We start from the raw sequence: 23,147 nt of genomic DNA, 5'->3' as shown, positions 1-23,147 counted from the left end.
CTACTATTTTAAATATTTATATACTTGATACAGTGTAAGAACACACAGAGACAAATATATAGTTTTAATTATATAGATGCTTTTTATATGTTTTATTATATATTGCATATACTTTATGATAAAATTAATACATATGCAATCCAGGACATTAAAAAATACATAATAGATAAATATAGAGGGAAAATCATAATTATATCACCACACAGAAATAACATTATATTGTTATTTATAATATATGAATATGAATAGATATATAGATAAACGTTATATATATAGGTAGCTATAGATAGGAAATGTATACTGTGTTTGAAGTTTTCAACACTGCTCGTTGCACATAATATTACAGGGAGAGCATTTTATTTCATTAAAATATGAAAATATCATTTTTATTTGCTATTTAGTGTTAGCATTGTTTGTATCGATCATTACTTACTTAAACAAGTCCCTATTGTTTAAGCCTTAGATGGCTTTTTAATGTGCACTGTTATAAATACAACACTGCAGTAAAAACTCTTTAGTGTAGAATTATCATTTTCATTTTTGATACATTCTTAGGATGAATTCCAGAAAGTGTAATTAGTTGGTTAAAGCATATGTGTCTTTTAGATCTCTAGATTCGTTTTGCCAAATTGCTTTCTAGAAAGGTTGTATGAATTTAACTTGTTCTGGGAATGTAAGATAATATTTGCCTCACTATAAATTTGCAAACATTCAGTATTTTTAGAATTCTTGAGTATTTTTGAAATTTGCATTTGTTCATTAGAAAATTTTAATGTTTATATTACAGTAAGCATATATGTTTTTAATGTCATGACTTATCTGCTCATGTGTTTTTCCAGTTTCCTCTTAGATTATTAAATTTCATTTTCTTAATGATTCACAATAAGTTTTATTAGGTTAATATAATTTATTGTTGGTCTTATCTTTTAAAATATTCCAAATTTGCCATTTGCTTTTTGTGATATTTATGATATACAGTAAAATTTTTTTCTTTTTTCTTTTTTTTTTGAAACAGTTTTGCTCTGTCGCCCAGGCTGGAGTGGCACGATCTCAGCTCACTGCAACCTACTGGTTCAAGCAATTCTCTGCCTCAGCCTCCTGAGTAGCTGGGATTACAGTCACCCGCCACCACGCTGGGCTAATTTTTGTATTTTTAGTAGAGATGGGTTTCACCATCTTGGTCAGACTGGTCTTGAACTCCTGGCCTCGTGATCCACCCGCCTCAGCATCCTAAAGTGCTGGGATTACAGTCATAAGCCACCTCACCCAGCCTACAGTAAAGTTTTATGTCATTAAATGTTTCAATATTTTATATATTTACGGCTTATATACTCAGAATATACTTTAACCCAAAAGTAGATGGATATTTATTTAAAAGTCCTAGTGTTTTATGTCATATTTTAAAACTCTGAACCATTTTAAAATTTTATTTATTTATTTATTTATTTATTTATTTATTTATTTATTTAGATGGGGTCTCACTCTGCCACCCAGGCTGGAATTCAGTGGTGCAATCACAGCTCACTGCAGCCTCAACCAACCCTGGACTCAGGTGATCCTTCCACTTCAGCCTCCCAAGTAGCTGAGGTTACAGGTACATGCCACCATGCCCAGATAATTTTTTAAAGTTTTTTGTAGAGGCAGGTTTTTGCCATATTGACCAGGCTGGTCTCGAACTCTCAAACTCAAAGTGATCTGCCCACCTTAGCCCCTGAAAGTGCTGGGAATTACAGACATGAGCCAAGGCGCCTAGCCGCAATTTATTTTTTAATTTGTCAGTTTATATGTAGATATAGATAAAAAATACAGATACTATGTTTGGGGGCTATGTATTGTGTTCCTTTCATTTTATTATTATGTCTTGAACCAGTTCCACACTTCGTAAAATTGCCCAACCTGGGCAATATCAGATAGGTGCATGGTTATCAAGCTCAACCTTTGTCTCTGATAGCATTACGCCTAAATGTCTAGAATAATTTTACTGTTGATTTCTTTTCCAGACAACCTTTAGAATAGTTTTGTAAACTCCTATCCTTGACAAAAGGAATTTTATTGAGATGACATCAGTAGTTAATTGGAATTTGGTAAGAACTAAGAATTTTGAAACAATTGTCTCTTCAAGGAACGTAATAATAATAACATTTACTGAGTGTTTATTATATTCTATTATTCTAAGTCATTCCCACTTACTAACTCATTTTAAAAACAAATGCACTCACTTCATTGGTGATTTGATTTAGTTCCAAGGCTTTAAATGCATTCTCTGTGAGCACATCCACATTTGCTTTTCCAGTTATAAATGCTCTCCTAAATTCTATTAAATGTATCATCTCCCTACTCAACGCTTCCTCTTTGATGTCTAATAAGCATTTAAGGTTTGACATATCCCAAACTAGACTTCTCTGTTCCTTTCACCGTCGAAGTTAATGACTCAGTTTAAAAACCTTGTAGTCCGAATTCCTAATTGACTTTTCTCTTTCTTTCATACTCTTCATGCAAGTGATCAATAACTCTATTTTCAAAATGTATCAAGGATATATCTTAATACATATCCAGAATATATAGCTGAATACTTCAGATATATTTGGTGCTGGATTCAATTCTCAAAAATTTCATTGCTACCATAATCCAAACAATTTGTCATCTATAATGCTACAATAGCCTCCTTAGGGATCTCCTTGCTTTGAACTCTGCTCCACTAGGATCTTTCCCCAAGAGAACAGCTAGACGGATCATTTTAATAAGTGACTCAGATAATGTCATTCCTATGAGAAAAGTGTCATGTGGTTCCCCATCTGCTCACAGTAAAGCCAGAATTTTTACTGTAACCTAAAAGGCTATCTGATAATTCTGTGCAATTTTCTTACAGTTTTTCCATGGCTTATTTCTTTTCCCTCTCAAGAATATACTTCCCAAAGGCAGAGATATTTGTCCATTTTGTTCACTGATGTATCAAGGCACCCGAAATGGTATATTCTTGTTATAAAATGTTGCTCAATAAATATTTTTCATAAATGCATAAACTTTAACATAATCTGATAGGAAATATGCTATTATTGTTTTTACTTTTCTAATGAGGAGACATAATTTTAGCAAGGATATTTAGCAGCAATTTTAATAGCCAGGATTTGAACTCAGGCCCTATTTCTGGAGTCTGACTTCTTAAGCTTCAGATTGGGTACTGCAATTAACCTTATTTTTCAGTTAGATTGTGGTTAGTATTATACTACCTAAGCCTCTTTGAGATTAGTCATGGTATGTGCCTTGCTTTGGCCAATGAAATGTAAGCAGAAGTGTTACAGGACTCTGTTATGCAATCTTCCATCTTCCTTTTCCCTTGCCACAGATGCAGAGTATATCAATAGCTGGGACCTGAATGAGCACCATGTGGAGGAGAGTTCTCTTCCACCTAACCAAGGATATGTAACAAGAATGAAAAATACACCAAGGTTATTTGAGTAGATTATTTGTCAACACAATATAACCTAGTTCATTCTAAATAATACAAATATTTTATAGTTTTCTTTTCTTCTCTCTTTTTTTTTTTTTTTTTTTTTTTTTTTTTTTTTTTTAGGAAGTAGGGTCTCACTGTGTCACCCAGGCTGGGAGTGCTGTGGTGTGATAATAGCTTACTGCAACCTCAAACTCCTGGGCTCCTTCTACCTCAGCCTCCCAAGTAGCTGGAAGTACAGGTGTGTGTCACCATGCCCAGTTACTTATTTTTTTTTTTTTTAGAGATGGGATCTTGCTATGTTGCCCAGGCTGGTCTCAAACTCCTGGCCACAAGGGATCCTCTAGCCTTAGCCTCCCAAAGTGCTGCAATTACAGGTGTGAGCTACCACACCCAGCGTATAATTTTCTTCATGTAAATTCACCCAGTGATATTCCTAGACAGTGGTTGCATGTATATGTATGCAAATGATAGGTTGTTTTATGTTTTTTCATGATGGCATGATTTGAGGTTGAGAATGTTTAATTGAAAACTTTTTAAACATATTTAAGTGATACAGTTTCAGTGTTTGTCCCCACCCAAATCTCATGTTAAATTTTAATTCGCAAAGCTGGAGGTGGGGCCTGGTTTGGGGGTGTTTGGATTATAGGAATAGATACCTCATGGTTTGGTGCTGTCTTCACAATAGTGAGTTCTCACAAGATCTGGTCATTTAAAAATGTGTGGCACCTCCTCCCCACATTACTCTCTCTCTCTTGCTCCTGCTTTTGTTTTGAGAGGTGCCTGCTCCTGCTTCATCTTCTGCCATGAGTAAAAGCTCCCTGAGGTCTCCCCAGAAGCAAATGCTGCCATGCTTCCTATACCATCTGCAGAGCCATGAGCCAATTAACCCTCTTTTCTTATAAACCACTCAGTCTAAATTATTTCCTTATGGCAATGTAAGAATGACTTAATACATTCAGGTACTATATTTCAAGCATAGTAAAACATCTAAATTTTTAATATTAATGTAGAATACAACCACTGTTGAGAAGATAAATTCAATCTAAAAGGTTGTCCATCTTCCATTTACTTCTATACAATTTCACCACCTGCAAATAATGCTAATTTTTTCTTGTATCCAATAGTTTTATCTATTTCTGTCTCCTGCCTTATTGTTTTGGAAAGAACTTCAAGACAATGTTAAAAATAATGATGTCTTTGTCTTGTTCCTGATTTTAATGGGAATGACTATAGTATTTCACCGTTAAGTGTGATGTTGGAAGTTGATTTTTTTTTAATTATCATGTCAAGTAAATAATGTTCTGTCCTGGCATATCTACATGTTTCTTTTCTTTTTACCCAAAAGTGACTATTCAATGGCATGAAATGCCTTTCTTGTTATTTATTGAAATCATCATTAGATACTTTACATTAATTAGTAGAATTAATATTAACATATTAGTTTATTTCCAAATGTAAAGAAATGATATTTCTGACATATTGTCCACTAGATAGCCTTTTCTTGGTGTGTGGTGTGTGGTGTGTGGGGTGTGTGTGTGTGTGTGTGTGTGTATGTGTGTGTGTGTGTTTTCCCGAAGCCTTTCTACCATTAAGATGAGGGTAAGGCTTATAGCCCCAGAGAAGAAGAATAGAAATACTGCTCTGGAAGGAGAAAAAAACATTAAAGTAGTTGCTTTCAGACCAGAAGGGGAGATGGAAGCCTCCTCTGTTGCAAAGATGAGTTTCTGGGGAGAGAGATGAAAACAGGTAGTTTCTAGGGGATTAGAGAGCACATGCTGCCAAAGATGCAGTTCTCACTATTCCATTTGCACAGATGACCCTAGGCATGGGGAATCAAAGCACTTTCTAATTCTCCAAAGCTTTATGTGTTCCTAGAATAAAATAACTATTTTTATTCCTCAGTAAAGGCAGAAGTTTAAAGCTTCCAAATGGAGACTACTAAATGTTTGCAATATAGGAGCTGAATGTTTTAACAGGCCTTTGTCCCTTATAATTTGGATGGTATATATGTTTAGTGAAGTAGTCAGAACTCTGGTTTCAAAAAACAGAAACTCAACTTCCAGTAATTAAATAAGAAAGTTAAATTTGTTGGTTGTATTTTTACCCTATTTGTGGTTTAATTTTGGGAACCCATAAATCTCCCTAATAGAACCAAATATCATTCAATTTTCCTCACTGTCTGCCCATTCTTTCTCATCCTTCTCTACATATTACTTTATGTCTGCCAGGTCTCTTGTTATTATGAAAGTGACATCATGGCTACTGGTATTTTAATGTGGGGTGGGGGCAAGGAAAAACCGGTTGGTCTTGCTGGGGTCATATACCTCACTGGCATCAATATATTCTGTCCTGGAGATGAAATGCTGTGCAAATAGGTCGTATGTCTGTTCCTTTGACTATAAGAGTTGGATTCTCTGACTGTTAGCTCCCACCTGAAATCTGTAAGTGGAGAGATTGTTAGTTCCCACCTGAAATCTGTAAGTGGAAGTATTTCACTAAAGTAATGGGTATGTGGTGACCAGGAGAATGGAGAGTTATTTGCAACCCACAGCAGCAAATATCTATTGCAACTAGGAAATGGAAAACCATGACTAAATATGTTCTGATAAACAAAAAAGCAACATTAAAATGCAAAGTAAAGATAGGCTGAATTAACAGTTCAAGAAAGAGAATGTAATCAGTTGACAGTTAACAACTGACAGTTGAAAAAGAGGAAGAAAAAGAACAGTGAAGTGTTGAAAATACAAATATAATTGGTATTTGCCTACTGAATGGCAACAATGGAGAAAGGAATTAAGAAATTGAAAACAATACGGTCTAGTGAATACTTAAATATTTATCAATAGATCTCAAATTACAAACATATTTGCTTTGCTATTAATGGAAAACAAAAATTTGTGATATAAGGTTATGAGAATTTTCTGATTGAGAAAGAAAGCATACACGGAATCTTAAGGCGGTACTTGTAACTCTCTGCACCTGATCTGTGAAGAATCACAAACACTCCAGGCACAGGGAAAATATCCACAATCATGGCCTGTCACTACTGTCTCACCTGCCACTGTCAAGAGACCATAAAAACAGAAGGTGGCTCATGGGGGATGGGTTAGAAATTAAGTAGTGATTTATTAATGAAGCAATTAAGTAGTATAGTTATTAAGCAGTATGTAATTGTTGTTTCTACCATAAAACCTATGGAGATTAATATATTCAGTAAGCATTTGAAGATATCAAGGTGACGTCATAGGAAAAGCTGAGATGAGGTAAGATTTTAAGTTGAGACAAAAAGAAGTATGTATTCGATAACTCTATCCATCCCCCATACTCTCTCAGTTTACCCATTCATTCCAGCTTTTGCTGTGGAATCCAGGTGTGTACCGCTGTAACCTTATAGCATCTCACCTCATTTGTACTCTGTAGCTCTCGTTTTCTGCTTCCAAGCTTTCATTCAGCCATTTTGATGCATTTGCAAACAAATGCAAGGTAGTTATAGGTCAACTGTTGTCTGGTGAGAAACAGAATCTAGTGAATTAATACCACTGCTTTTCTTATCCTTGGATAGATAATTCTGAATGCATTCTACGTATAATCCTCAGAGCTTTATAACAGGAGCAAGGCTCAACTATCTATGACGGGTTAGGCTTGCAACTCGCCCTTTGGATAATTTTTCCCTCCCTTCTTGTTGCACACCTACTGGTACTTTACTCTTGTTCTCAAAATAAACTACCTGTAGAAAAGCTGCTATTTTAGACTTTTCTTTCAAGGAAATCTAAAATAAGACAAAGGAATACATATGTGATACATATATGCATCATATGTAACGTACATATATGATAGGCACAAACCAATTCAAAGAGGCTAAAGGCCAAAACCGATAAAGTTTGCATGCTAAAGGGAAAAACTAATAAAAATACTGACTTTGTAAGTTATGATCTGGCCAATGAAGTGAAAGTTCCATTGCTTGGTGAAAATGGTATAATGTTAAGGGATTATAGTGGAAAAATAAGCCTATTTATTTTCAACTTTACTATGAGAAACTATAGTGCTTCGGATAATGTGACTAGGAGCAAGTTACTTAAGTTCTATTAGCCTCAATGTCCTTATCTGTAAAAAGTGGAATAATGATAATAAGTACCTTATTTTGCTGACATAAGAATGAAATTAGGTAATGACTATAAATAAGTAAGATATTTTGAAAACACAAGGGCCGATATTCCCTCCCTGAACGGAAAGAGAAACACCTTATATTACATTCTGATGAATCAATACCCACTCAGAAACAAGATAGACATTTCCCCCTACAGATGTAAAATCAATAATTTCAAGTTAGTTATCAGTAGGTCATCCTACCATTCCAAAAACTTCATAGAATACCTTATTGCTTTTACTAGCACTGTTTTTGCTTATATTCCCATCAATACTGTTACTAATCCTATCATCAATGTAATTTTATTCACATTTATACTTCTCACATCTATCTAGTGTCTCACCTAGGTACTCAGTAAATATTTGTTGAATGTGTAAATAAACAATTTGCTAACTGTGAAGAGTGGGAACAATTAACTTAAATAAAGAGTTGATAGCTATACTGATGTGGAAAATATTCTAGCAGCTTGGGCTCCTTGGTGGTACAAGTTTACTATAATGAAGACAAATATTAATATAGGGTACCAGAGCAGAGAGTAGGTTAACATCATAATGTTTGTCTGCATCACAGGCATAGATAACAACATCTAAAGCTCAACTAGGAGGAGAAAGCATTTCCCATCCCAATATATTACTGTGTTGAAGAGTAGATAAACACCAAACTTACATATATTTCACATAGTATACTTTAGGAAGGTAAATAATTTGATGACACTATAATCACAATTTAAAACTTTGAAATGCTCTGAATAAAATGCAGAATGTTGCAAAATAGCTTTTAGCCACAAATAACAACACATGTAGGCCTTTACCAGCAATATAACTGTATCACCCAAGAACAAAAGGCAGTCCCCAGGCCAACATAAAAGTGCACAAACCAGTGAGGCCAACTTAAAATTTTCAAAGAACACTGTTGTCTTTCAAAATCTCTGGACAACATACAATTCTGTTTCTACCCAAATACCTTTATTTTTATTTTATTGTATTTATTATTATACTTTAAGTTCTGGGATACATGTGCAGAATGTGCAGGTTCGTTATACAGGTATACATGTGCCATGGTGGTTTGCTGCACCCATCAACCCGTCATCTACATTAGGTATTTCTCCTAATGCTATCCCTCCCCTAGTCCCCAATCCCCCAACAGGCCCTGGTGTGTGATGTTCCCATCCCTGTGTTCATGTATTCTCCTTGTACAACTCCAACTTATGAGTGAGAACATGCTGTGTTTAGTTTTCTGTTCCTGTGTTAGTTTGCTGAGAATGATGGTTTCTAGCTTCATCCATCTATGTGGCCAATAAATATGAAAAAAAGCTCATCATCACTGGTCATTAGAGAAATGCAAATCAAAACCACAATAAAATACATCTCACGCCAATTAGAATGGCGATCATTAAAAAGTCAGGAAACAACAGATACTAGAAAGGATGTGGAGAAATAGGAAGGTTTTTACACTATTGGGGGGAATGTGAATTAGTTCAACCATTGTGGAAGACAGTGTGGTGATTCCTTAAGAATCTAGAACTAGAAATACCATTTGACCCAGCGACCCCATTACTGGGTATATACCCAAAGTATTATAAATGATTCTACTATAAAGACACATGTACACATATGTTTATTGCAGCACTATTCACAATAGCAAACACTTGGAACCAATCCAAATGCCTATCAATGATAGACTGGATAAAGAAAATGTGGCACATATATACCATGGAATACTATACAGCCATAAAAAGAATGAGTCTAAATACCCTTATTTTTAAGTGCCCTTAATAAAGCCAAGTGCACATGAGAATATATTTTAAAAAAATGTAGTCACTCAGATTTAAAGGCCCAAATATATTGCATTTTAGTGTAAAAGTAAACTTTGAATTAAGATCTCAGTATCACAATGCTAATTTTGGAGAAACCATGGTTTACTGAAGAACTGCCACATGATTACAGACAGACAGACATTTCACTTGATTGAAAGCAGAACAGAGGAAAATGGTGAAAAATGTAATAAGTAAACCTGATGTCCAGCTTCAACAAAATTCTAGAGTAGACTGGTAAACACATGCAAAACATTTAGAACAGAATGTGTCAACATTGGTTATATAGGGAAAGTTATGTCAAGCTAATCAAAATGTTTAAACTATCGTGTTCATAATGTGCTATAAATCTAAAATGCTTTAAGTTCATCAAAATACTTGACAAAGCGAGAAGACTTTGGAGATGGCAATCTTATGGTGAGCTGAAGCCTGAGTGATGTGAGAGTGCAGCATGTGAAACTCTGATGAAGTGCTTTTCCATGAGAAAACAGCAAGGGCAAATGTCCTAGGGTGAGAAAATGCTGATTATGATCAAGGAACAAGGACGTCAACTTGAATGGAGTGGATGTAGATTAGGTCAGAAATGAGAGGAGAGAGACAAATTATGTAGGGGCATGATCATAGTACAGAGAATGTTTTCTATTTCATTGTGAGAGTAAGCCACTGGATGTTATAAGCAGGAGAATTACATGGCATAATCTGATATTTTTAAGAAAGTTATTCTGGCTGCTATGGGGAAAATAGATTATAGGGGGGGCAAGAATAAAATCAGGAGACAAGTTAGGAGGCTATTGCAATATTCTGATTTAAACATAGTAGTGCCATGGATATGCTGCCATGGAAGTGGAGGTGGTGAGGAATGATTATATTTGAAATCATTTTGAAGATCAGCCAATGGACTTGCTCTTAATTACATCTAGTGACAGGGCACATGGATGGTCCTTGACAGATTTTTTTTTTAAATTAATAAAATATTTTGTGATGAAGTGAAAGGGAAAAGCAGGGGCAAGCATCCTTCTTACTTTCAGACCTAATATGAATTGTAGAAAATTAGGAAAGAAGCAAACTTGGTTAGAAGAATCAGGAGTTTTACTTTAGATGCATTTAGAACATCTATTGTATATATATTCTCCTGGGATGTCACAGGGTCTTTTAATAAATAAACCCACATGTTTAACTAACCTTTATTCAGTGTCTACTAGTAGGAAACACTAAAGATAAAACATTTTCTCTGTTCTTGTCTTTACATTGGCAGATAAAATATATGCTCAGTGGGTCTAGAGGAGAAAGCCAACCTGGTGGGCTCAGTTCTGTAGAATTATTTCTTGTCAAGAATCAGAGCCACCAATTAGAGTAGCCCTTGAAATGTTCTGAAGATGTATTGTTTTTATAAAAGAAACACTATTGCCTCAACATTTAGAGTGCTTCATTTCTTTAAACATTTGTTTCGAATGGTATGTTGTATTAGTTTCCTATCGATACTGAAATTACCATAAATTTGGTGTCTTAAAACAACTCAGCTTTACCATCTTACAGTTCTGGAGGTCAAAAGCCTGAAATGGGTATCACTGGGCTACAATCATGGTGTCATAAGAGCTGTGTTCATTTTTGGAAGCTTTTAGAGGAGAATCCATTTTTTCTCTTTTCAAGTTCTAGAGGCACTCTTAGGCTCATGCCTCCCTTTCATCTTCAAAGCCAGCAATGGTGGTGGGAGTCTGTCTCAAAATACATCACCCTGACATTGACTCTTCTGTCTCTCTCTCTCCCGTGTTGGGCTCACCCAGGTAATTCAGGATGATCTCCCAGTTTTAAAGTCAGCTGATGAGCAACCTTAATTTCATCTGACAGCTTAATCTCCTTCTTGCCATGTAATATAACATATTCACAGGTTCCAAGAATAAGGATGTGAACATCTTTGCGGGATCATTATTCTATTACATATAAGTAATATCTATACCTATTACATATACCTAAAATTTCTCAGGTTAATATTGTAGAAAAGAAGGAGGCAGATATTAGGCGCAGCTATTGCCCTATTGATTTCTGTGCATTTTATCACATTCTGGGAAAATACATCAAGAAAACCAAAACATTGATGGGTGCAGCACACCAACATGGCACAAGTATACATATGTAACAAACCTGCACATTATGCACATGTACCCTAGAACTTAAAGTATAATAAAAAAAAAAGAAAGAAAACCAAAACATTTGTAGCATTTTGCACATTTATTTAATCTTCATCAGAACATAGTCAAGTATTAATTACTAAATAAAATGCATGGCTCAATATTGATCCATAGAAATGGGTATGAGTTCAGAACTTGTTTATCAATGACACCACAAGAGTCAAGTTTGGTAGAAACTATCTCTTAATGGATATGCTAATTTTCAATGGAAGTTAAAACTATGTATGTTTGGCATTGGAAACTCCTTGCACTCCATTCTCTAATTTATACACGAATGACTTCATAACACTTTTGATAGGCAGGATGCATGATCCTTTCTTTTATATCCACTGAGAAATAAAAAAAGAATGTTCCCTATAGATTTCTGTCAGACACTTCCAGAACCACAGATCCTTATTTTAGTGAATGTTTCTGAAATTCTAAGCAGCAGCAAATATCAGATTAGATAGAGATGTTGTGTTAGTCAGCGTTCTCTTAGAGGGACAGAACTAATAGGAAATTATATATGGGAGTTTATTAAGTATTAACTTACATGATCACAAGGTCCCACAATTGGCTGTCTGAAAGCTGAGGAGCAAGGAGAGCCAGTTTGAGTTCCAAAACTGAAGAACTTAGAGTCCGACGTTCAAGGGCAGAAAGCATCCAGCATGGGAAAAAGATGTAGGCTGGGAGGCTAGCCCCATCTCACCTCTTCACGTTTTTCCTGACTGCTTTGTATTCCCTGGTGGCTGATTAAATGGCACCCATCCGATTAAGGGTGGGTCTGCCTTCCTCAGCCCACTGACTCAAATGTTAATCTAATTTGGCAACACCCTCACAGACACACCCAGGATCAATATTGCAACCTTCAATCCAATCAAGTTGACACTTGGTATTAACCATCACAGATGTCTTCCTTAAGGAAACTTTCTCTGTGATCCTCACCTCTTGAGATTAGAGTAATTCCTTTAGTGATGTCTCTTCATGAAACTTTGCACTTTTTCTTCATACTTATTACAGGTGGAAGGAATTAATTGTTTTAATTGTTATTTGCTTGATGTTTGTCTCCCCTGAGTTGGAGCACTGCGCCTGTCTCATTGACCACTCTGCTTTATCACTAGTTCTTTGCACACTATCTTGCTACCAGATGCTCAATAATTATTTGGTGAATAAAGAGAGTCATCAGACTTAAGAATCTAGAGGTTTTTAAATTAAGCTAACTTATAGGTATTTCATTTTATTTTGAATGTCATCTTGGGAATTTGGTAACATTTACTTTAAATAAAAGAAAACATCCTGGCTAAAATTATTAGTCAGGTGAATTATTGTGGGCCTAAAATAGATAATTGCTACATATCTAAAAATGGATCAAAAATTATTTAGAAATATTTTTGCCCTGCTGGCATACCATATTCTTGGTTCACCTCTATGTAGGCCTTCAATAGAGTACATCCCTCTTATTAAAAATACCTTTGCTGTCATAACTTATCGTTAGATATAATAGTGACTAACATTTATTGAATGCTTACTAAGGGCCCGGCACTATTCTGAATATTTTTCATACCCATTTAATCCTGGCAACAATCCTACAATAGAGTTATTAGTATTGCCTTTATTTTACGTATGAACTGAGGCAACTGAGACACAGAGAACATACTTACCCAAGGTTATACAATTGAGGGGGGTCCAGGATTTATACCTGGTCTGATTTGTTTCCAACGCCCATGCTTTTAACTAGTAAAATTTATTATCTATACTCAACTGTTAAAGTGATAGAAATTGCCTTTGTTTCAGGTATTTCTTAAAGGGTATAAACTTGGTGCACAGCTACCAAATAGTTTTCAAAGCTTAAAAGTGGAAAATGACTTAAATATGTTGTATCATAAATTAAAGTGAGGACAATCTGAAGAAACAATTGTCTGAGTATTCCTTTAGATCAATGATTCTCAAAATGCAGTCCCCAGACCAGCCACATCATCATCCCATGGGAATTTGTTAGACATGCAAATTCTCTGCCACATCACAGACCTACTGAGTTAGAAACTCTGGGGGTTGGGCCCAAAAAGTTTATCAAGCTCTCTGGATGATCCTGCATGTGTAAGCCTAGGAGCCTCTGCTCTCCTGCATGGTAAGCAAACGATGGCCTGTGGGCCAAATTTGGCATAGAAACTTATTTTTGTATCACCCATAAGCTAGAAATTGATTTTACATTCATAAAGAATTTAAAAAATACAATGAAGGGTAATATTTTGTGATGTGAAAGTTATTAAATGTGAAAATATTTAAATTTCGCATTCATAAGTGAGTTTTATTGAAAGACAGCCAAAGCTCATGAATTTACATATTATCTACATCTATTTTTACACAAAAAATTGCAGAGTTGAACAGTAGCAGTAGAGCCTATATAACATGCAAAGACTAAGATACTTCCTTAATTAAAAAGTGTTTGCTGGCCCATGGCCCGATGAAACAGTGGTTTTCAACTGGGAAATCAGTGTCATGGTGATTAGAATCACTTGTGAGGCTTTGTGACCCTGTAGGTGCAGCCAGCCACCCCAAAGCTACTGAACAAGAAACACCAAAGATGGGACTTAGGCATGTGTTACTACAACAAAGACTATTGCAATCATGAGCTGAGTTTGAGATGCAGCCAGAACGGGAAACCCCATTTCTAGAAATAGATTCATCTGTAGTATCTCAGACATTTCTTACAATAATTCTGACAGATAAGTTATTTATTAATTTCCTCCTTACTGATGGGAACACTCAAGTTCAGAGATATCAAGAACTTTGTCCAGTCACATAATTGGTAGAGTCTGAACACTGGATTTGAGCGCAGGGTTGTACATCACAAAATCAATGTTTTAACTCCCTCCTTTATACTGCCTCTGTGCTTTTTGTGTTGTTGTTGTTGAATGGCATTATTGCTGGGTCTCTTCCAAAGAATATCTTTAAATATTCTTTCACAGTCTCTTGGCTTCACTACTTAACAGGTGTCTGGTTGTCAGGTTTTTACAAGTTTCTACTATGTCTGAGTATTCCTTCTGGTTCTAAACTTATGTTTATCTGTCCAGGTCTGGTCGTATTTTTCTGGCTTTCAGCTCATTTCCATTTGCCTGCTATTACCTGTAGATCCACCTTGATCTTGTACCTCTGTCAAGGTCAAACCTATTACTCTAGTTTTCAGCCTCAAAATGAGGTGAGCTGATACCCAATCATGGTTTCCTCATCTGTTCAAAGAGATAAATCTGAGTACCTAGGGGAGGGTAGAGACATAGCATGGTAGGAGCAGGAGTTTTGATCTCTGAGTATCTGCAGGGAGTAAACCCCAACACACACACACACACCCCCTAACAACCTACCTTGGAATATGACATGAGCAAAAAATAGGATTGTGGCTGGACTCAGTGGCTCCCACCTATAATCCTAGCACTTTGGGAGGCTGAGGTGGGAGACTTGCTTGAGTCCAGCAGGTCGAGGCTGCAGTGATCCATGATCATGCCACTGCACTCTGGCCTGAGTGAGAGACTGACAGCCTGTCAAAAAGAAGGAAGGAAGGAAGGAAGGAAGGAAGGAAGGAAGGAAGGAAGGAAGGAAGGAAGGAAGGAAGGAAGGAAGGAAGGAGGGAGGGAGGGAGGGAGGGAGGGAGGGAGGGAGGGAGGGAGGGAGGGAGGGAGGGAGGGAGGAAGGAGAGAAGAGAGGGAGGAAAAAAGATGAGTTAAGCCACTACATTTGGGACTTCATTTGTCACAGAATCCAATGTTGTTCACCTTAAATAATGCTGTACTTAAAATCAACTCTGAGTAATCGCATTAGTTGAGGTAAAAGTAGACATCAGAGCCTGGGACAAAAAGTAACCAAGTACAGTACTATCCCTTTAACAGCAGTTTTACTTTCTTGGTTTTAATTACCCATGGTCAACCATGGTCCAAAAATAAGTACAATAAGACATTTGGGTTGAGAGAGAGAGAGACTGATTTTCACATAACTTTTATTACAGTATGTTGTTATAATTGTTCTAACATTTTATTAGCTATTGTTGTTAAACTCTCATTGTGCCTAATTTATAAATTAAACTTCATCATAGGTATGTATGTATTTTAAAGAAACATGGTATATATAGGCTTGTTGCTATCTGCAGTTTCAGACATCCAGGGGGGTCTTCCAGCATATCCCCTGGGGATACGGGATGATCGTTGTATAGATGACTCAAAGCAGAGAGCCACTGCAGTTATAAAAACTTTTTTGTGTAATAACCTGTTTAACCTCCAAAGGACCTGTTTTATGGATAAGGAAACCAAGGCACAGGGAGGTTGAGAAACTTATTTCAAGTGACACAGTTACAAGAAGCAGAGCTGAGATTCAAACCCTGGTCACCTGACTCTAAAGTCTTTATTTATACTTGACTACTATGCAATACAAATATGCTATTACACTTTTGTAATCTTCAGATTATCCTGAGTTAAAGATTGCTTCCACCACTGTTTTTAAGAGCCTGTTTCCTAGGGTGAGGTGGGTACAGTATTCAGTATTTATAGATCTGATTTCATTGAATACCTTGTAACAGTGCTATTATCTCCACAGAAGAAACACTAAAGTTTGACAGTTTAATGGTCAAGATGCCAGAGCTGTTCTGAGCTGTTATTCTTACCCAAATCTTCAGATTCCAGAGTCTGTGCTCTCACAAGTATGCATTGCTGTCTTAAACCTGTCAAAACATCCCTTCTAGAACACTGTTTTCCTCCTGGCTGGATTCCTCCTGTCTAGAGGATTGCTTTGTTAGTGAAATGACATAATATATGGGAATGTGTTCTGTAAACCAGGAAACACTGAACAAACATAAGGCATGATTATTACCAGTAGTACTTAAGACAGAGAACAAACCATGACAACCCAATTGCATGTACTTCCTTATTATTCAGAAAGGGAGCTCAGAGGAAAAATCTTGCCTGGGGAATTCAGTACAGTCTGAGTGTATACTCTGCAGTTCATTCAGAAAACTGATTCCACAGTTCTCTTCCTAAGTTCTGCTTCCCAAGTAATTGGGTAATATCCACGTACATGCAGTGCAGTAGGATCACCTCTGCCTCACGCATCCGTGCCTCATTTCCTCACTTAATGCCTTCTCAGTTCCGTTATTTATTTTCTTTAATATTACAACAGTACAGCAGGATGAGTCACACTCCCTGCCATTCCCAGTAGCACCCTCGAAGGCCCACAAAACAATCCGGTGATTTATGAGGCCTTTTTCTACCCAAATGATACATAATCACAGAAGCTGGCTTTTCACTGCCTTAGTCTCCAGATCAGGGACAGGTTTCAGATATCAGGTCAGAGAAGGGGTTTGGATGCTTTGATGGAGCCCCCGCAGTGGGGTTGTTCTAAGGCAGGGTAAATTGGATGACTGGATGGGGCAGAAATGGTGTAAATGAGGGTTTGGAAGACAAGCAAATGCAGTTTCCAGGAAGAGTCATCGTAAACACAGGAACTCAGGCTGTATACTAATACTGAGAATGAGAAGGCTGTATATGTAAACCAGTTATTCTCAACCAAGGAACCCCAAGGGGCACTTGGCAAAGTCTGTAAACATTTTTATTTGTCACTAATGGTAACAAGTAAAGTGGGTGCTGGTTGGGTACTACTTATACCTAATAGATAGACGTCAGAGATGCTTTGTAAATTTATTTAGTTAACTCTATATATTTATAAGAATCATATATATATTTATGGTATACAACATGATGTTTTGATATATGTATACATTTTGGAATGGCTAAGTCAAGCTGAGGAACATATCTACTACCTCACACACTTATTATTTTTGTGTAGTGAAAACATTTAAAATCCACTCTTTTGGCAATTTTGAAGTATATAATGCATTGTTATTAACCATAGTCACCATGTTGTACAATAGATCTTCTGAACTGATCCTCCTTTCTAACTAGAGTTTTGTATCCTTTTACCAACATCTCCTCAATCCCCAACCTCCACTCCGGACCCCCAGCCCGTGGTAACCATCATTCTACTCTCTGCTTCTGTAAGTTTCAATTCTTTAGATTGCAGAAATGTAAGATAAGGCAATATTTGTTTTGCTGTTCTAGGCTTGTTTCACTTAGCATAGTGTCCTACATTTTCATCCATGTTGTCACAAATGACAGGATGTCCTCAATTTTTAAGGCTGCATATTATTTCCTTGTGTGTGTGTGTGTATATATATGTGACTCTGTGTGTGTGTATATATATATAAATGTGATATATATATCATATTTTTTTCATCTATTCATGGTTGATGGACACTTAGATTAATTTCACATCTTGAGAATTATAAATAATGCTGCAATAAACTTGAGAGTACAAATATCTCTTAGACATACAGGATTACTTTTAAGCTTTCTACAATGCACAGGACAGCCCTCTCACAAGAAAGAATTATCCATCTGAAAGTCAGTTGTGTGGAAGTTGAGAAAACCTGCTCTAAAACCAAGAGAAAGAGCCCAATTCCATTCAGACATAGAGGTTGAACCATGGGACCATGATAAGGGGAGACAATGAGTCTCTAAACCCTTGGCAACACAAGTGTTTTCTTCTACCAATGGTACCTGTTTCGAAAGTTTAATTATATCACCTTCTTAACTTAAAGATGGAGCTTTACAATTGAGCAAGAGGTGGTGAAATTTGTGCTGAATAGACCCTAACTTGAATTCTTGGTCAGTTGCTTACTAGCTTTGAGACCATGCAGAATGTTCTTAACCTCTCTGTGCCTAAATTCCAACATCTGTACAATGAAAATAATAATAATTAACTTGCACAGTAGCATGAACATTTAATAAATTGATGAAGTTTCAGATGTTCGCAGCTAAAGTTTAAGATCCCTGCCATCAGATCTACAGTCTAATATCCATGCCAGTGGAGAAGGCATTTTTGATGCTTGCTATGTGTTACTTACTTTATACACATAATAATTTCACCTATTCAACAGCATTTAAAGTTGACTGTTGCACTGGTGGCCGACAAAAAGGAGAGGATGGGTACCATATTATCTCGTCTAGACTGAGGTTTTCCCAGCAGGGATCTTAATTGTACTTTTGTGATGAGGCATTTTCTTAGTGCAAAACAGGACAATATCTGACTCCCTAGAAAGACCGCTCACAAAATTTCCCTTTGCATCCTTGACGTCATCCTCCCTCAGCTCCTGCCTACTTCTTTGACTTTTTTTGTGTTTTGTTTGGTCAATCTCATTAAATAATGCATTTTAAAGATTAATGCATTCCTGAAATTCTGTCCTGAATCTTCTGCACTTCTGAATCTTTCTCATTCATTCCTAATTAACACCATCCCTGAGTGACTTCATATACATTCCAGATCTCAACTGCTTCTTCTAGGAGCAACATCTCCAGAATTGATTTCTAGCTAAAAACAATTTTAAGTCCTACAGAGCATCAGCTTCACAAAGGAGGCAGTGTTGTATAGTGGTTAACAAATACAGGTTTGAATATACATAGAACTGTAGTAATATTTGACTATGGCATTTAACAAATTAAATGGAGCAAGTTAACTTCTATGAGACTTCATCTTTAAAATAAAAAAGAATAATACCACATTACATGACTTTTGTGATGATTAACATATGGAGGGTCTGGTAGAGTTTCTGATATTTAATTAACCCACAATATTTTTACTCAACATAGATACCTTAAACGTAACTGTTCCCAAATGTAAATTACTTTTCCTGTATTCTCATTCGCCAAAGGAGAAATCCTCACTCTTTTTTTACCTTTCACATTGAATACCTATATATTCTAATTATAATTCTATTTTGGTTCTGACCTTTCCTTCCATTCTCAGTGTTCCTGCTTTAGTTTGGGCCTTTATCACTCCTTACCTGGATTACTACAATAGCCTCAAAATGTGTCTCTCTACCTCCCCTCTCCCCATGTCCCTAAATTCCTAATAAAAGAACTAATCACTTACATGAAAAACAAAAACAAAAACAAAACAAAAAACTAATCGCTTACATTTCACACAAACTCTTATTGACTTCATTTGACTTTGAGAATAAAATTCAAACTGTTTAGTCTACAAGATCTATGGTCTGGCTTCTGCTTTCTTCTTTAGCCCCATCACCACTACACCTGGTGAACTCTAATCTTCATTTTTCACTCACCTTGTAGCAGGCATTCTCCATCACCTCCAAAGACAGTGAAGCACCTCTTCCTCTATGTTCCTACACCTCTTGAGCTCACCTCTGTCGTAGTATGTATCACATTATTGCAATTATTTGCTATGTGTCTGGCCAGATGTACTGAGTTCATACGAAAAATGTAATAAACATTTGTCAAAGGATGGACTGATGTATGAATTTGTCTTGCAATATGAAAGACAGCAGCTACTGGTATCCTTGCCCTTGGTGTGTAACTGTGCTTTACTAGCCTGTATTGCCTATGTCTTTCTACTATGCTGGGCAAGTTAAACTGGTTTATTCATACCTGAAGTTTAGAAAGAAAATAGTAATAAGTCATGCATACATACCTACAATCATAAACACATACAGGTTCCCAGTATAAATGTAATCAAAGCAATCATTTGATAAATAGTTATTTGATTAGTGAAATTATCTTTTGTATATGCAGCCTGCAAATCCATTGGGTCATAAATAGCCAGTAATTCTCCCTAATTCAGCCTTTAAAGGTATCTTCATATTTTTATAAAACACATTTCTGAAAAAAAGACTGCTATATAAGGAAAAGGTCAAATGCATCTGAAGACTAGCTTTCAGAGTTGTAGTTTCCTTTGCCACCAATGCTTGCCCAGCACAGCCTGGTGCAGTAGAAAGGTCTAGCTTTTGCAGCTAGATAAGTCTGGATTCAAATCCAGATGCTTACTATGTGAACACAGGCAAGTCATTTAATTGCTTCCAGTGGCCTCATCTATAAACTGGCAGTATTAACACTTATCTCAAACAGTTTTGTGGGATTCGGTTGCAGGGTTTCTTAACATCAATACTATTAAGATTTGGGGCTGTGTAAATCTTTGTTGTGGTAGGGGGACTGTCCTACGCATTTTAGGATGTTTAGCAAACACTAGATTCATGACAGTCTGCAGACATTGCCAAAAGTTCCCCAGGAGGTGGGTGGGAAGTGATTATACCTGGTTGAGAACCAAATTATATATGTTATAATATTTACAATATGCCGAGAATATAGTAGATGTTTCATGAATCTCCTTCTCCTTTCCTTCCCTATTGGGGCTAATGAAATTCCATAGTTACATTTTCTTGGAAAAATACTTATATATAACAATAAGCACCTTCCTGTCAATGCTTAGTCTGAGATGTGTGATATATTTTTCAGCCTTATCTGGCTCTCCACAGCAGATTTACTCAGAAAAATTTAATTATCAATGCAAAGTGATGGTCTGAATTTTCCAGTGATGAAGTTGGGGTTCTAATAAGTGGTTTTTGTGAAGATGGAAAATATATACTTCTTTTAGTTGGAGAGGAAAGAGAAGGAAAAGCAAAAGAAACTACAAAGCTGAAATAAATTTGAGGCTGTAGGTGTCATGGCAATGCAAGTTGAGGGATGATCGATTCCCCTAGATTCTGAGTGGCACATTCTGTGCACGGAGTGCCGGCTGACGTCAATCGGATTAAGTGGCCTCAATGCGAGCACTGCATGCAAGATGAGTGCAACGCAGGCCCCAGGATTTGTCATTGCCTCCAAAGGAAGGTTCCTGCTTCAGAGCAAGAAGAAGGACAGTCTGTGAATAAGTAATGAGAAGAGGCACATTCTTGCTTAAGGAAAAGCTCTCCTGATTTGTAAAATTGTTGCAATGCAGGTGAAATCTGAAAACACATAACATTTTTTGCACATGCATTTATTCAGAATAATCACTGCAGCAAAAATGGTGTACTTTTCTATTGGATCTGGGGAGTATAAGCTCCTCTGACTTCATTTTGTAAAAAGGTGATAGATTTTCAAGGCAATATGACCTTAAGACATGAATTCAGGGAGAGCGGAGGCTCAGAGTTCAGTAATAGATGTTGCCACTTCTTCTAAATTAATAATTTAAGTAAATTAATCCATTCAATCTCTTAAAATTATGTCTGACATAATAAATTCTATATAAGTGTTAATTATTTTTATTACTATTACTTCTACTGCTACTGCTGCTACTTTCATTTTTTACAAAATACTATCTTTCATAGGTCATCTGAGGAAAGATTTCTCAAAACCTCTAGGATGGATTAAGCTATTCTCTTCTGTGATTTCATAGATATAAGTTATCCCACTTATAACTTATTCTATTCTATTAAAATTGTCCACTTAAGCTGTTTTTCTTTTATTGAAATGATCTCTTTGGTTGAAAGGTCTTGTATTATTATTTTCTTTTTTGAATTTTTAGCATGAACACATTGCTTAGTTCACATATGTTTGTGTAATTAATTGAAAATTTCTTCTCATTAAATACTCTTCATGATCTTTCTAGAATATTTCTGTTGTAAAGAATGCATGCCTGGCTAACCAGTAAAAGTGAGAAGAATGTTAGAAACTGTTCCAAAGCATCGTGGGCGTGCTCTTCATCAATGTCATTCATCTGAGTTGAATGGAGACTCTTTTTCTAATCCTGTGCAGTGAAGAATTAACCTTACTGAAAGAGAGGACTGGCCTTTTCCCTTAGCACCAAGAAGTGATCTCTAGGTCCCTGGAATGCTGTCTATAATAGGAGTGTCTTTGTTGCCTGGGAGCTTTGGCCATCAGATACCCTGATGATATAATTTATGATGGATACTTTGGGCCACACACTCTTGGTTTTAACATCTGGGGTGATTCATAATTAAAGGATTAATCTGACCTCTGGAAACGGCTAGAAAGTAAGCCTGTGGATGGCATGTGATCAAGCCCCAATAAAATTTCTAGACACCAAAGACTCAAAAGTGCTTCCCTCGTTGGCAATACTCTTGTGTGTATTGTCAGATGTCAGGACCAGGAGGAGGTAACACTCTCCTTAACTTCACAGGAATAAAACAATTGGAAGCTCCACATTTATACCCCTCCAAGACTCTGCCCTATACATCTCTTCTTTTAGATACATTAGACATGCTTTCTTTCCCTGTAATAAACCACAAGTGTCATAGTTTTCAGTGAGTTCTGTAAGTTCTTCCAGCAAATTTTCAGATCTGAGGGTGATTTTGAGATGCCCCTGAGCTTGATGCCAGAAGTGATGGTGATCTCAAGGGTAATGTTCCCTTTAACTATACAATTGGCTAAGACTACTGCATGTTGACTTGAGTTTAGGTCAATTGATGATGTTATCCTTTATAGTTTGCGTTAGATTGGTTTAGTATTTTTCTTGGAGATCATTTCCCTGTGTCTGGAACCTTTGAGTCTACCCGAGACCTTAGCAGTAAATTTTCTTCCATCCGTTGTTGGGCAGAATTGGGTGGGTACAGGGGTGGGGGTGCAAAGATAGAGTGAACACATTTTAAGGGTATTACAGGATGAATTTACCTGAATTGTTTGCCCCCTTTTTACTTGAATAGATATAATCTCACATTTCTTCGTACAC

The 23,147-nt window shown here is 36.4% G+C and overlaps 2 long non-coding RNA genes across 2 annotated transcripts in view; one reads left to right on the top strand and one right to left on the bottom strand.

Annotated features, from left to right (window-relative positions):
* LOC105471469 (uncharacterized) overlaps positions 1 to 3,450 on the top strand; it is a 164,804-nt gene extending 161,354 nt beyond the window's left edge. Inside the window, exons 4-5 of the long non-coding RNA XR_011610297.1 lie at positions 1,471 to 1,594; positions 3,347 to 3,450. This is a non-coding gene — a long non-coding RNA (uncharacterized lncRNA). The remainder of the gene's footprint in view (positions 1 to 1,470; positions 1,595 to 3,346) is intronic.
* Positions 3,451 to 14,991: 11,541 nt separating this feature from the next.
* The window catches only part of LOC105471471 (uncharacterized), a 487,352-nt gene continuing 479,196 nt past the window's right edge, over positions 14,992 to 23,147 (bottom strand). Inside the window, exon 8 of the long non-coding RNA XR_011610730.1 lies at positions 14,992 to 15,118. This is a non-coding gene — a long non-coding RNA (uncharacterized lncRNA). The remainder of the gene's footprint in view (positions 15,119 to 23,147) is intronic.

Source organism: Macaca nemestrina, chromosome 12 (genome assembly GCF_043159975.1).
Source record: "Macaca nemestrina isolate mMacNem1 chromosome 12, mMacNem.hap1, whole genome shotgun sequence".
Lineage (NCBI taxonomy): Eukaryota > Metazoa > Chordata > Mammalia > Primates > Cercopithecidae > Macaca > Macaca nemestrina.
The sequence above is the reverse complement of the archived record's forward strand: the minus strand, read 5'-3'. Positions and strand labels throughout refer to the sequence as shown.